Here is a 17080-nt window from a genome sequence, read left to right as displayed (position 1 = left end):
TTCTCCTTGCTTCTTGATTCATTTTAAGTTTGTCATAGAATCTAGACATGTCTTTTTTATATGCATCAGTTCCTTCTTCCTTCTCTTCAGATATTATTTTGGGAATAGCCCTTGGTTTCACGGTGGCATTAATCCTAAATTCGAACCATATTCCCTTTAAAATGCTTACCTTTCTTTCTTACGGGGTGATTTGCAGGAAGAAATCGACGATGGCCAAGGTACACGACCTTTCGACATTTTTTCAAGAATACACCTCTAATATCACCGAAGCAGTGTGTGCATGCATTATATCCCTTGTTTGACTGTCCTGAAAGATTACTTAGAGCAGGCCAATCATTGATTGTTACGAACAATAATGCTCGCAGATCAAAGTGTTCCTGTTTGTACTCATCCCACACACGTACACCTTCTTTATTCCACAAAATGAGAAGTTCATCAATAAGTGGTCTCAGGTACACATCGATGTCATTGCCAGGTTGCTTCGGGCCTTGGATGAGCACAGGCATCATAATGAACTTCCGCTTCATGCATAACCAAGGAGGAATGTTGTAGATACTTAGAGTAACAGGCCAAGTGCTATGACTACTGTTCTGCTCTCCAAAAGGATTGATACCATCTGTACTTAAAGCAAACCTTAAGTTTCTTGCGTCATTTGCAAACTCCGGGAATTCTCTGTCGATTGCTCTCCACTGGGACCCATCAGCAGGGTGTCTCAACATATTGTCTACCTTACGGTCTTCTTTGTGCCATCGTAACAATTTTGCATGTTCTTTGTTTCTGAACAGACGTTTCAAGCGTGGTATTATAGGAGCATACCACATAACCTTGGCAGGGATTTTCTTACGTGGACGTTCGCCCTCAACATCACCAGGGTCATCTCGCCTGATCTTATACCGCGACGCATGGCATACTGGGCATGCATCCAATTTCTCGTACTCTTTGCCACGGTATAGGATGCAGTCATTAGGACATGCATGTATCTTCTCTATTTCTAGCCCCATAGGACAGACAACTTGTTTTGCTTCGTAGGTAGTGGTGGGCAATTCATTGTACTTCGGAAGCATCTTCTTTTGGATTTTTAGTAACTCTCCAAATCCCTTGTCAGATACACCATTCTTTGCCTTCCATTGCAGCAATTCTAGTGTGGTTCCCAACTTTTTCTGCCCTGCATCACAAGTTGGGTACAACAATTTCTTGTGATCTTCTAGCATCCGCTCGAACTTGATCTTCTCCTTTTCACTTTCACATTCTCTTTGTGCATCACGAATGACCTGACAAAGATCATCAGCCGGCTCATCTTCTGCGGCTACCTCTTCTTCAGCTTCTCCCATTGCAGTATCATTGAAGCACGCACCATCAGGAATAATATCATTGTCGTCCCATTGTTCTTCTTCATCTTCTTCCATTACAACACCGGTTTCTCCGTGCTTTGTCCAACAAATATAGTTTGGCATGAAACCCGACTTGAACAAGTGTGAATGAAGAGTCCTTGAGCAAGGATATTCCACCGTATTCTTACATATGGCACATGGGCAGCACATGAAACCGTCGCGTTTGTTTGTCTCGGCCGCACGTAATAAAGAATGCACGCCGTCAATGAACTCTTGTGAGCGGCGATCAGCATTATACATCCAATGACGGCTCATCTGCATTACATGACATAAATATCATATTAAAACCTAGATCATAATTAATTATTTATACAACATGCGTGCCACCACAAAAGATACAAATTTATGAAAGCATCGCTACAATGTAGACAATCCCAACTACCACTAAAAGAACTAAAGCTAAAATACATTTCAGGAGCACAAGGATTTCGCGACCAATCTCAACTAAAACAGACAGATCCCCTGATTGTGCAACATCTTTGGGCTTCTTCGGCTGGATCACTGCCTCATTAGCCGCCGTATCTGCCTGTTGTGCAAGATATTTTTGCACGAGTTCAACATACTCTTCCTCCCAGTAGAAGCCTGAACATCGTCCACTGCCATCCCACTGAAATTAAAACAAAAAATTAGAACTTTAATCACAACCATCATGAAAATAGGTATAAACTAACCATAATCATTAAATACGATAAAATAACTCACATTGCGATCCGAACAATTGTAGAAGATACGATCCTTGTTGGGACCCTCCTTCTTCACTCGGTACTCCATCACAATCTTCGTCTCATCACGACACTTGCCGCATGGAATGAGAGGAAGGCCCGGCCTAAGTCGCTTTGGAAACCCATGAGAGGCCGAGGACCCGGAAGCAGTTGCCATCTACTCTCTATACTCATTTTTTAATACACTATAAATTTCTTCTTTTATAAACAAATAAAATTAACAAACTATAAAATTATCTAGATCTCTAAACAATGATATTTTTAATGGTCATTGTGTTCTCGTCTTTTACTGCGGCAGGTAAGTAATTCATATGATATTTCCGCAAATTAACAGAAGAATGGGAATGTACACACATAACAGACTACTACGACGATATCGGGACGTGTGAATAAATAACCATCCGTACTAGTTGACCTTGCTTACGTGATTATCTCGGCGAGCATTTCTCCACCGGACAGCACCGTACTTGGTCAAGGAAGAGCTCCGATTCTATGAGGAAGGGAACACGGTCTCCCACGACCGTTGTCGCTCTCCCTCGTAGAATCAAAGCTCCTCCTTGATGTCCGTTACCGCTCGACAGAGAACATGCTTACCGAGCTGAACACGGTCCGCAAGTTCAACTAGTACGGATTTTCTATAATTTTCTAACTATTTTCTAAGTTTTTATTTATATATACTACGTTTAGGTACGGTGATTGACAGACTACTACGACGATATCGGGACATGTGAATAAATAACCATCCGTACTAGTTGACCTTGCTTACGTGATCAGCTCGGCGAGGATTTCTCCACCGGACGGCACCGTACTTGGTCAAGGAAGAGCTCCGATTCTACGAGGAAGGGAACACGGTCTTCCACGACCGTTATCACTCTCCCTCGTAGAATCAAAGCTCCTCCTTGACGTCCGTTACCGCTCGGCAGAGAACATCCTCGCCGACCTGAACATGGTCCGCAAGTTCAACTAGTAAGGATTTGCTATAATTTTCTAACTATTTTCTAACTTTATATTTATATATACTTTAACCTTCTTTCATGTAAATATGCAAGCTTAAAGTGATTTTGAGCTCAAATTGCTTACAAATGAAAAAAAACCACAATAAAGAACCATAAATATATATAGTGAATAAAATGGCATAAGAAAATGGTAAAAAATGAGAGTATGAGATTGGTAACCTTTACAACTGAAGAATCGACGGAGGAATCGAAGAATGGATGGAGGAACAATGGAGGGAGGGAGGAAGCAAGAACACTACTGCAGTGAGCTTCAAAATGTGCTGAGCTCGGGCTCGGGGAGGAAGGAGGAGACGGCCGATTTATAAAGGGAGAACATTTAGTCCCGGTTGATAGATCCAACCGGGACTAAAGGTAACTTTCCAACCCCGGGCGCAGCCACGGCCCGGGAGTATACCTTTACTCCCGGTTGGAGCCACCAACCGGGAGTAAAAGTATACCTTTAGTCCCGGTTGGTGGCTCCAACCGGGACTAAAGGTCCCTGCCACCTCTGTCTGGCGCAGTAGCCGTTGGGCAGGGACCTTTAGTCCCGGTTGGATCCACCAACCGGGACTAAAGGTATTTCTAGTCCCGGGGGCAAAAAATTCCGGGACTAGAGCCCATTTTGGCCGAGGATCAAAGGTCTGTTCTCTACTAGTGCCAGTCTTTGTGAGAGTTTTATTTGCATTTAATAGGCTGTCACGTTAGCGTTTTGATGATGAGGCAATATTTTTAAGAAGAGGAGAAGAAGTGAGTTTACGGGGATGGAACTCTCTTGGCTCGGTTAGCAACTCAATACGAGTCATAGAATTAAATGTCTATGAAACAAAAGAATGAAACTATGCATTGAGAGTGGTGATTTTATTCATGTTTCATTGCATTCTACTTTCTTGGAAACAATACAATGAAACAATTTACTAAGAATGGCCTTATAAACTGGTTCAGAGGCAGTACATGATAAGGCACCACATCATACTGCCGTATCAAGGATACCATATTATATGGCAAGTATTATATGTTAGGAGGAAACACCCTCTATAATGTATAGTATCATTCTCCAATATCCAAGATAATTGATTTGTTGTGATGTCATGTACATGAGAGTGGACCTAGGAGGAAAAGGAGCTCAAAACTTGATAAGGTGAGTTCATGATGAATGAGACTCGACGATGGGTTGGGTCATGGTGAGACGGGGTTTTGGATAGCATAACTTGCCTGAGATAGCTATCGACTCTTGTTGCATCAATGTGAGCACATATTCGTACTTACATGCTACACATGGGTATGGCAAGCTGAGTATCATGTTGTGACTAGGTAATTTGATGGGTGTGTTTTGTGGTGAGGTGTAAGTAACAAGATGCTAGTACTTTTGTGTTTTATGACCGTTCATTAGATGATTTAGCCAAATGTGGGAAAGGTTGAGACAACTGAGTTACCTCTTACGGACTGACAAAACCTTCCTATCATGTTGAAAGAGTTGTACACTTCAAAATGATGCGCTTTTGGTTACGAGCGAACTCTCTATTGTTGCCCTTAATGTAAAGTTGCCATGTTGTTGAACTCATGAAAGATCGAGCTCAAGCATCTAGTTTATATACTGTTCATGCTAAACCTATATTTTAACAAATGTTTTTATGCAGCTTCACCTTGTTCACCTTGCTAAAGCTATACGAGTATACATTATATTTCTTTGTGTATTATTTAGGTATAAGCCTTGTGGAGAGCAAGCCTATGTTTATGGCGTTATCGTTAAATTGTTATTATAGGTGAATGGACACTGATATACGAGTGCTTTTACATCCATGACTACGCCAGATTCTTACACCAGGAACGGGAGCATTTTTATTGTAGGGGCGGCTGGGGTTAAGGGTGCCCCTACAGTGGGGCGTCCTCGGGCCCCAGCAGCCTAGCCGCCCCTACAGATGGCACTGTAGGGGCGGCTGGTAACCTGAGCCGCCCCTACAGTTGGGGCTGATCTGTAGGGGCGACTCAATCACCAGCCGCCCCTGTAGTGCCCACTTGTCTTTTTTTCAAATTTCAAAATTTGAAAGGTTCAAATTTAGTCAAATGATAAGATAACCAAAATAAAAGTTGTAGATCTTGATGAGTTGAACAACTTTTGTATTCATCACTTTTACATATGAAATCATTTAGGGTTTGAAAATTTAGTTTGAACTTGTCAAATTTCAAATTTTAAAATGTGTAAAACATTGTCAAATCCAAGTTTGATCAAACTTAAATGCTGAATCATGATTTTAGAATTTTTTAGAAAAAAAAACCATCACATTTAGAGTTAGTATGAGGGAGAAAAACTAGTTACAAAGTTTACCCACAGATTAAAAAGAGAAATCACACTCTTCTAGATGATCCTTACATGATCACAGTGAACAGTGTTATTTCTTTTTTAATCTGTGGGTCAACTTTGTAACTAGTTTTTTTTTTCTCATACTAACTCCAAATCTGATGATGTTTTTTCCAAAAATTTTCTAAAATCATTCTCTATCAATTTATTTTGTTGGTTTTGTCAATATATACATATGAAAAGTTTGAGCAATTTAAATTTTGAATTTTAAAAAAATGCAACTTCGGACAATATTTTGGTTCCCTAAATGATTTCAACTGAAAAAGTGATAAATACCAAAGTTGAATAACTCATCAAGATCTACAACTTTTGTATTGGTCATTTTTTCATATGACAAAGTGGTAACGATATTGTTCACAAATATGACACATCTCTCGTAAAGTTTTATAAACTATATGAGACATATGTAAGATTAGTGAACAATGTGTGCTAAGACTTTGTCAAATGAAGAAATGACCAAAATAAAAGTTGTATATATTCATGAGTTGAACAACTTTGGTATTCATCGCTTTTTATGTTGAAATCAATTTGGGTTTTAAATTTTGGTTCGAACTTGCCATTTTTCAAAATTTCCAATTTGAAAGGTTCAAATTTTGTCAAATGACAAGATGACTAAAATAAAAGTTGTAGATATTAATGAGTTGAACAACTTTGGTATTCATCACTTTTTATGTTGAAATCATTTTGGGTCTCAAATTTTAGTTCGAACTTGTCATTTTTTAAAATTTCAAATTTGAAAGGTTCAAATTTTGTCAAATGACAAGATGACCAAAATAAAAGTTGTAGATCTTCATGACCTCTACAACTTTCATGTTTATCAAATTTTCATTTGAGATCATTTGGTGTCTTAAAATTATTTTAGTAGTTTTGATTTTAATTTTTTAAAATTTAAATTTTTTCCCAAATTATTTCGACCGTTCGATCTCCACAACCGACAACACAGATCTCTTGGATTGGATTCTACCAGAAGCTGATTCTCCTGCTTCGCCTTACCTTATCTGGCTTCTGCTCAGCTTCTTTCTTGCTTCTCCCGCTTCTCGTCGGAATCCACCCAAACAAATATATACTCAGTTTCATCTTCTCCTTCACGAAGCTTCTCTTCCCCTCCTCTCTCTCGTGTTCACTCTCTCTCGCTCTCCCTCTCCGACGCGGGCAGGGGGCCATGACGGGCATGAGCGTTCGCGCCGACGGCTGGCACGACGACGGCGGCCACCATCCTCCTCCTTCGTAGCCCTCCCTCGCTGCGAGGCGGCCCCCTCTCTCTCCCACATCCTACGCGCGCAGCTCGTCAACGCTAGGTTCATCCACCGCCTCATCCACCGTCTCCCTGACCCCAACCGCCGCCCTCGCCCCATCCACCGCCGTTCCCTAGGCCGCGACGGCGGCTAGGGTTTGGGAGCGCTCGCCCGTGGCTGGCTGCCCCATCTCGGACCTCGACCTCGACCTCTGTCCTTGCCGGACCGGCTAGGGTTTGGGAGCACTCCTCGGCGCGGCCCGTCCGTCTGCTCCCTCGGCGCGCGACTAGGGTTCGTCGTGCGGTTGCCCCCGCCCCATCCTCACCATCCTCTCCGACCCCGACGCCATCTCTCTAGGGTTACCGCTTTGTTTCACGCCATTCACCGCGTATATATCCCCATCCCCGCCGTCTCCCTTCTCAGTTGCTCACCATTCGCTCAGCTCCGGCAGCAGGTGCTCATCCCCTCTGTTCATCTTTTTTCCTTTTTTCCTCTGTGGTTGTTTTCCAGGCGCTATGGATCTGAGTTCTTGAACAAGCAAGTGAATATGGTTCTCCCCATCGCCCCTCCCTCTATTTTGTTCATCTTGTAACCCTAGGTTCTTGGGGAATAGGTCGATCCCTAATTATTTCGTCTCATACTTGATGCAGGCACACTAGATCTGTCATCCCTTGTTTGTTCATCTGCTTTTGATTGTGGTGCTATCACCACATCTGTTCGGTATAAGCAATCCTCCTCTTTTGAACCCTCCCCTCCTCCCTATTCTGATTATTGCAGTAGTACTTGATGGATGATGTCGGTGCTGTCTAGATCTATGAATGAAATATATTTCTGAGCTCATGTCCAAGTCAATGATGTTGCTATTTTTGCTCTGAGCATTTATCCAATGCCAATGATAATTTGTCCATGCTTTTCATGATTTCTTTCAGTAAATCTGAGCACTGTCCAATGCCAAAGATTTTTGTCTATGCCTTGGATGTTTGTTTTCAGTTAATCTGAGCACTTGTTCAATGTCAATGATGTCTTTCATATAGTACTAAAGATTGAATAGTAAGCATTGGTTGTTGTTTACCTTGTCTAGGAAATAAAACACACCCTTATTTTCATAGCTTTGTTGTGTTGTTGTGCTCGTTGCACCTGTGTTGCTTTGGTAGATGGCTTTGGAGGACCAGCGATGACTGTTGATTGCTTAGGCCGCTGCTCTTATCACTGCTATATATGCACTCTTGTTTAGTAGGCTTAGAATGCAACATGATTCAAGGCCTCATATCACCTACGGTCCTTTGAGAATCATGGACGAGGAAAGGCAAAAAAAACTTGGATTTAATTTACAACTGCAATGATATAGAGTGTGTCAACATGCTTCGTATGTTTTTCATGTGAATTGAGGCATTGAACAATGTGCAATGATGATTTATTTTTTATGCTACACTTGACCTGAGGCTTTGGACTTATGCTATGATGATTTTTATGATGCTACATTTGAACTGAGGCATTGGACAAATGCAATGATGATTTTTTGTGATACTACATTTGACTTGAGGCTTTGGACATTAGCAATGATGATTATTTGTTTATATGATACTTTAACTAAGTGGGGTGTGCCAACTAAACTAGGGGATGGCTGAGGAGATGAATGTTGACATGCTTGCACCTGATGAGCTTGTGTTCCCTAGGATTGGTGCTCCTACTAGGTTTGCTGTTGTTGGGGCTAGTTTGCCTGCTGGGGCTGTGATGTTATTTGTTCAACCAAGGTTGAGGATTCCCACCTAGAGCTGTATGGGGCTGTGATGTTCATGCTTGGATTTGCTGATGAGACCATCTTCTTGACAACAAGCCCCGAGGTACTGCTTTTGTGAACATGAATGCAGATCATCGTGTGCTGTGGCTGAGAACCTTCTTGGCCAAGCACTATTACAACTGAGCTGCTTGCTGGTCCGTTGGTTGATCCATCTTTTGTGCAGTGCCTGCCCTCTCCTAGTGGTATTTTGTATGCATGGTTTGGTGCAGTGGCTGCTCTCTCCTAGTGGATGCATCTGGTCTTCTCTAGTGGCTTCTTTTGTGCATAACTCACTCCTACTGGGCTTGGTTGTGTAGTCGGCTTACCCATCTCTGTGCAGTTGACATGTTCCTGCATTCTTTTGTGCAGTTAACATGCTACCCTCTACTAACTATGGCTAACTGTGGCTTGTAGTTAGTGACTATATGCCACTACACCCTTGCATTCTTCTTTGGGTCAACCTACCTGATGCTAGTGTGTGTATTTGCCTTGGCAGTTTGATCATGTGACCCAGCCATTCATTTGAACATCTTATTGTTAACTCTTCTAAGCATATTACCTGCATTCTTCTGAGGACATGTTTGTTGCCTGTGATGTATTTTTCATATAACTGAGCACATGTCTATTGCTTATGATGTGTTTTTCATGTAACTGAGCACATGTATGTTGCCTGTGATGTGTTTTTCATAGAACTGAGCACATGCCTCTTTGCCAATGATGCTTACACATGCCTCCTAGTGGTATTTTTGTTACTACACTTTACTTTTTCTGCAGCTATGGCATGGTATGTTGTTCATCGTAGGAAGGAACCTGGTGTGTACTCTAGCTGGGACAAAGCACATGCTCAAGTCGATGGCTTCCAAGGGTAATTGCTACAAAAAAAATCAACTCAAGAGAGGAAGCTTTTCAAGCATTCTATGGCCAAGGACAACATGTGAATCCACCTCAGCTCGAACTTGCTGGACATGATCTGTAACAGAACCGCCCAATTTATACAAGATCAAGTACGGCTGTCCCCGCTAACACGTTGACACACACATACTTTCACTCATATAAACCCGGTAGTCCGCCGAGTGTCCCAAAAGACCTCGGTAAATCAACATCACAACTAAGATCGTGTGATTAAGCAAATACACATCACATACACAGGGTTGTAGCAGAAATAATATTACAACTGGGTTCACAATTAAAAGTACCAGTTTGGGTTTCAAAATCGATTAGTGAAAACAACATAGCTTTCAAAAGATTACATTAATATATGCTCCAAATACATTGCTAGCATAAGTGACATCATCCAACAAAAGCATATAGACGAGAAGTAACTATAGAATCACCGAGCCCACCGGTAGTTAGCCACCATCTTCAACAGGCCGAGAACTTCACCTGCAACATGGTGGGATAAACCCTGAGTACGAGAAGATACTCAGCTAGACTTACCCGTCAAAACCAGAAATAAAGGACACCAAGGGTCATACAAGGCTTATGAGGTGGGCTAGCTTGACATAGTTGCATAAAAGAGCTTATGAATATAGTGCCCAATTTAAACTTAGCATCAAGTTTATCATCATTTACCTATCCACTAGATTAGCACCTGTACTAGAGCACTCACTTATTAGGAGCAAACAATATTAACCATAGCAGGTATAATAAGGCTGTCATCATCATATCATCATTTCTGAACCATTATGTTATTTAGTGTATCTACTTTGGAGATAAGCCTGTCAAGTTCTCACTAACCGGGAGAGACGGCGACTCGAATCGAATTACAACTCAGTTGAGGGGGTATTCCTAACTCTCACCCTGGCATACTTTGCAAGGGTAGCCGTGGGTCACCTTTGGTACAACTCAGGAACCAAATTTGTGGGTTCGATCAGCGCCAGCGCTCTCAGGGATTACCCTTCTGCCAGGACAATCAGGACTTTTAAATCACCTGCCCTTGGACTCATGCCTACAGCTCCCTTCCGAGGCATACTTTATACTTATCGACTCCCGGCCTGAGTTGAGCTACTCGGCTTCGCGGTCGGTCTTCGGACACGGCCAACTAAGAGAGAGGCATACGTTCAACATGAACAGGAAAGGCTCCAAGATTCAGTCCATAAGCGACACAGACAGAGTCACTACAAACCAACAAGCCTCCGCCCGGTCTTCATTTCAAATTAAGACAGGTTCTTTTTCACGATAGCAAATATATCCAACCGTGCCATATGTATATTCCTATATCTCGCAGGTGACAGGAAATCACCTGACTTCTACCGTGTTTAAGCAGGGCTAAGCACTGCACGAACCTGAGCTACATAGGATTCAGGGTATCAATATCTGGACAAGGATTGGATAACCAATGCAGCAAGGGTTTGCATCCAACACCTAAACTTAATGCAACAATATATATATATATATATATGTAACAATAATACTTTAACTATATTTCGGAAATTAGGAGGCTTAATATGCTCCGGGGCTTGTCTGGGATCCAACACAAGTCAGTTCAGTTAGCTTGCACCGTCCTGATGACATCTCAGGTCCTAGCACTTGCTTAGTCCTTCCATCTTCGGGATATATCCACCAAACCAAATCTTCGGGTTTGGCTCCAACATCGCATCCTTCACGTGGTGCATCTAGCATACCTAGATGAGATGCAATATACAAGTGCATAAATATAAAGAATAGTACCATGAGACGCATCACAAAATAGCAAGCAAGACAAGCATAGTTTACACTAACACACTTACGTACTTTGCGATGCTTAACTTAAACATCACACAATCTATTATGCTAAGATGGCAAAGAAGACGACAACACCAAGCATGACACAAGTTTCCCAAGATCTCAAGTATCATAACTTGACCATCAACAAGGGCATAAGCCACACTTAGCAACACAAGCAAACAACTATAATTGGAATCTGTCAATTTCTGGACATGCAAACAGCAGCTACAAGATTTAGCTATAACTGGAGTTACACAAATCCAAATGACTTGCAAGAAAACATTCTGGAAAGCTTATGAAATTATCTACATTTCATCTATAACCATCATAGCATGACTCACAAGTTAAGTAGGTCGAAATTATACATTTACCGAAACTGGTCTAAACAAGATAGAGAGCAATCAATTGTATAACCCAACTTTAAACAGGTATCACTCACAAACCACAAGACCAAATACCACCAAATTTTAACAAAAGCTAGATACACGAATTATCTACAACTTTGTTATTATCACCAAAAGCTCATTCAAATCCTAACTAGATCAAACACTAGCATCTTTCAGATCTGCTCAGAATACAATCAAAACCTGACAGGAGACTTAAAAGTCATATAACTCCTACACTATCAGGCCTATGGCCTTACAATTTGAACACAAGCAAGGCCATGGAATTTTCTACAACTTTTGTATTCACTACAACCATAGCAAACAGCATTTACACCACGAAAATAATTGCACAAGCAAAACTGCAAATGCAACCCAACAGCAGTGGTACAGAAAACTGATAGGAACTTCAGAGAAGCATAACTGGAGTTCTAGACCTCCAACAAACATGAACCATAACTTTTTGAAAAGCTTAGTAAGTTACCTACAACTTTACTATTCTCATATTAAGATGATTCTACAGTTAGAAGGGTCAATTAATTCAATAATTGCATCTATATCCAAAACATAGATAGAAACTGACATGCCACTTTAAACAGCTATAAATGGAGTTATACATGTCCAATAAATGTGGTTCTAGACTTTTTAGAAAGCTTATCAAATTCTAAACCACTTTGTTGTAAACACCTAAAGCTAATTCTACTATTAAGAAGGCCCCACAGTAAGAACAAGGAAACCCTCTCTAGGTTTGGGCAGAAACAGCCATGGAGATTTAAGCAAGTATAACTCAAGATCTACTTAACCAAAAATCATGATATTTAGCTTTTTGAAAATCTTAATAAAAGTAATACAACTCATGTATTATCATAAAGTTATGATTCATAACTTAACTAAGCCAATTAATTCAAGCATGCAGGACTATTCAGAGTTGGAGCAAAACAATACAGTACATTTGTTATTTTTATAACTCTTAAAATATAAATCCTACACTTCTGAAATTTTTACCATACAACAACAATCACCTTATGAGCACTCCATAAAAATTTCACATTTATTTGAGCAAAATAACTACAGTTATGAAAAAGACAAATACAACTAGCATTAAAAACCTAACTGCATAATTCTATTTTTACAGCTAAACCTTTAAACTAAAACATGTAATATTATAGATCTAGTACATAGAGAATTTCACAAGGATTCCAAAAAGTCCTCATTTACTATTTTACGATTTTTCTACAAATTACTACGAATTTTAAAAGTGGAGCATTCAAATCTGTAAAAACCAAAGAAAAAGGGATTGAAATCTTGCATCGGGGTCCCTGCGGAAAACACAAATTAAACATGAACAAATGGATCCTTTTCGACACTGTTCAACTGAGTCGCAAGTTCTTCACTTAACCCCCTGTAAAATGTCTTATTCCCGCACGTGGCCCTTCGTCTTCTCTAACTCACAGACGGATGCAGAGCTCAGCATGGTGGCCGACCGGCGACCGACTCGGCCGGCAGGGGAGGGGCGTCGACGACGAGCGGCGAGGGCGCGGCTTGCCCAGGCATGCGCACGGCCGAGGGAGAGGCCGGCCTGGCCAGCGGCTGCCTGAGGCGGCCCGGCCTCGGGAGCTCGGCCGGCCTGGCCATGGCGGACGCGGCTCTAGCGCGGAGTGGAGCGAGGAGGAGTGAGAGGAAGCGAGCGCGGAGTGGTTCACTGGCCGGGACAGCATGTGGCAGCGCTTGTTGAACAAGCAGAGGCACGACAGAGAGGCAGGGCACGCGGCAGCAATGGCGAGCACGCTCTATGCATGGCGGCCACGCCCTGGACATGCGCCGCCCATTAGGGTGTTTTACCGAGCACGTGGCGGGCAGCAAAGCGATCAGCGTGGGGCACGATTCTGGGCCGTTTACAGGCCAAATTTGGACATGGGCCCAAAAGCAAAGTTGCAGCCCACATAATGCTCTACAATTTCTATTTAAGGTGCACTGCCATAAGGGCTATGGATTAGCGATTAACTGTGCTCCAAAGTGATAGTGTCAGCGCATTGACAGCGATGAACAAAAGTCCAAAATTGATGGTCAAAACGAAATCCAACGAGTGCCATCTTTTTATATGCTCTTCTCCATAATATAACCTTCAACTTTTATTTTTGGACCAACTCAAGTTGCTTAGCAAAATTTGGAGAACGCGGAATGTCAATGTCGATGTCAGTGAATTTCGGACCGCAAACACTGTCGGGCTGATTTCAGCTTTTCTATTAGACTTTGAGCCTTGTTTTGATCCATTTTGAAACCGAATCATGACTTGGTCTTTTAACAAAGTTTGCTATAATCAAACTTTTATTCAACTTTCATTTTTGGTCAAACCTCAAATCTGGTCCAGAAGTCAACTTTATTTCTCGGTCAACGCAAAGCCCTTTTTGCTATAGAATCTAGGGTTTCCATGATTTTCGGATATTTTCTCCATCTTTGCTCAACACGAACTCTTCATAACTTTTATTGTAGAGTTCAATTAGAGTCGTTGGAGCAAGGTTGCAGGGTTTGGTTGATGTCATACGTTTCCATCTACTTGATAAAGTAATTCATGCAAAGATATGACTTATCATTTCATGTGACTTTTTGATTCCAAACTTCATAAAACTTTTCCACGGGTCCAGATGGATGCTTGTGGATGTAATGTACATGGAATAAGCATGTTTAACATTACTCTTGCATAATCTTAACAAGGGTCCATATGTAAGCAAATGTGCGTGGCCCAAGTTTAAGTTGGAGCTCCATCATGTAGATTTGATCTGGACACCTTCATTACCACTCGACATGTCATGTTTGAGCTCAAACCCATTGCTTAACTGGTGACAAACACCTGGGGTGTTACATGATCAGTTTCCTCTGCGGCACAATTCATTTGAAGTTAAAGATGTAATAATCGTAGTCCACTTTCATCCCCTCTTATCTTCTTTACTACCAATAATGATGGATTTTTGTGAATTATGACTTGTGATGATGTTCTAAATAATGGTCTTGTGTTTGTGGATGTATATATGTATATTTGTGGCGGTCAGATTCGAATTTGAATTATATATATACGTGGTCAGATTTGAATTTGAATTTTTTTTACTGAAAAATCCACTGTAGGGGCGGTTCTTGATTGAACCGCCCTTACAAATACACACAGTAGGGACGGCTGGTGATACAGCCGCCCTTATAGAAGTCCACTACAGGGGCGGCTGATATTACCAGCCACCCCTACAGAGGGCAATGTAGGGGCGGCTGAAAATAGCAGCCGCCCCTACAGAGGGCACTGCAGGGGCGGTTAGGAAACCGCTCCTACAGAGACACCCTCTGTAGGAACACCCTGGGAAGGGCGGCTGGCGCAGCCGCCCCTACAGAAGCTCTAGAGCCGCCCCTACAGTTAACTTCTGTAGTAGTGATGAGCCCTCTTCGGGGTTGGAGTAGAGTTTGTCCATGAAGGGTTAGCTTGTGGTCGGGTATGGCATGGCCGACAAGATGTATTTTAAACTTACCGTACTTTAGAACTTTGCTTGTGTATGTTTGAATATTGAATCAAGAGTTTAAAGACTTGTGTTGTAAACCTAACTATCTTTTCATGTGTTAAAAGACATGTGGTGTGAACTATGTATAATGAACTAGAGATTAGAGCTCTAATTGACCCATGCTTATATGAGTTAGAATAACGTACGTTCAAGCACAGTACAGAATCTGGTTCCAAAACTTTTTAGAACAAATGACGCAAGATGAAAATTCCATCACGAAGCCCGGATATGTTTGCTATTATATATGCGGTGAATAGCACAGATGGTACGAATCCAGAGACGAGCAGATTAATTAGGTTAATCCAAGATTAATCAGAAAATAACATTCAAGGTCCGTTTGGAACGTAGGGATTTCATAGGAATCATGCAAGAATTTCAGAAATCAGTTTAATTTTATGGAAAAAACACAGGAACATGACATTTACCCCATATTTCAAACAGGCCTTAATATGACGGTTATATCCCCCTCATGAATATTCTGTCTTTGAAGCATGCCTTGCACGTTGTGCATTAAAAAAAGGTGCAGGGAAGCTAAGGCCTGGCGCTCTCGTAGAGAAGTAAAGGCGTCGGCCAAAGTGACACCGGACTGCTCCTCCGGGTTCTTGGCCGTTGGAGCCCGCGGCCGCCGCGCGCTGCCGTGGGCGTGTGGCGGCGTGACTACCTGCACCTGCAGTGCATGGTTCCGGCGTCCGTCGCCCACGGTTGGGGACGAAAACTGAAAGCATCGCACGCCCTGCTGCTGCTGGCGATTAAAAAAACTGAAATCAAGCTCAACTTGGGGGGTACTGAATGGGGGTGCCACTCAGACTCCATCGTGCCTTCACTAAACGACCGGCTGCATGCGTGCGTGCTCTAATCCGATCACCCATCATTGGAGGCCTGTTACCTAAGCGCTATCCGTTTTTCTAAACGCTAATTAAACAACAAACACTCTATTCGCTATCATTTAGTCATCATTTATTTAACTTATAAGAAGCTAATTAGATTAAAACTGTCAATTAAACGGACTATGCGGTATTTAAAAGGGCTAAATGATCATCGGGTTAATTTAGGAGCTTGTATCAACTGAGTTTTGGACCGTTCATTGCCGTCGGCCGATGGCCCAGACCGTCCGATGCGTCCGCCATTGTTAGGTGTATGCATTCATCATCCGTGCGCGTGTAGTACGTGGCAAAAGTGGAGCAGTGGCCGCCATGCCTGCTGGCTGGGCACGTGCACGCAGGAGATCCGATCCCAGACACGTCGCATGCAGTTCATCATGCACGCTTCTCGCTATAGAAAAATTTGTAAATTTGTAAGTTTATGAAAAATTTGATGATATTTATGAACAATTTAGTATATATTTGTCTGATATCTGGAATCCTTAGAAAAAATTTGTAATTTTTTTTAAAAAAAAATGGTATATATTTGTGTTATTCCCAAATTATATTACTCTGTTCAATAAATTACACTGAATAAATCATTGTAAGTATAACAATAAGACAATGTAAATATAACTAGAAGACGGTGTAAGTGCATGAGAAAAATTCAGTTGACAGGAGAGGCCAAAACAATTGAACGTCACCTAGACATATAAAAAAAACATCATCATATAGACGAACAGTACATGCATGTCGAATCCATCATGTCGCTGGATTGCCGCCGCTGATTTCAGTGTAAACAGAGCCCTGTTTGCCACGAGGAATAGTATTATCATCACAAGCCATGCAGTCCCCGTTTAATAATGAAGCCATCATCGTACTTTATCTCTAGACTAGATAGAGAGTCAAACATCTTGGGCTCTGCTTGGTATGCATGCATGCATGGCGGCAGAGCCCTCCGTTTAAGACAAGTCTCAACTCTCAGGAGTTTCTCTTTCTGAAGTAGTGTTGGTGGTAGGCCCAGTACTTTGCCTCGCATGGCTATAAATTGATGCCTCGTCTCACAGGCTAAGCCACACTGCACTGAGATACACATACTTCACATAT

Source organism: Miscanthus floridulus, chromosome 18 (genome assembly GCF_019320115.1).
Source record: "Miscanthus floridulus cultivar M001 chromosome 18, ASM1932011v1, whole genome shotgun sequence".
NCBI lineage: Eukaryota > Viridiplantae > Streptophyta > Magnoliopsida > Poales > Poaceae > Miscanthus > Miscanthus floridulus.
The sequence above is the reverse complement of the archived record's forward strand: the minus strand, read 5'-3'. Positions refer to the sequence as shown.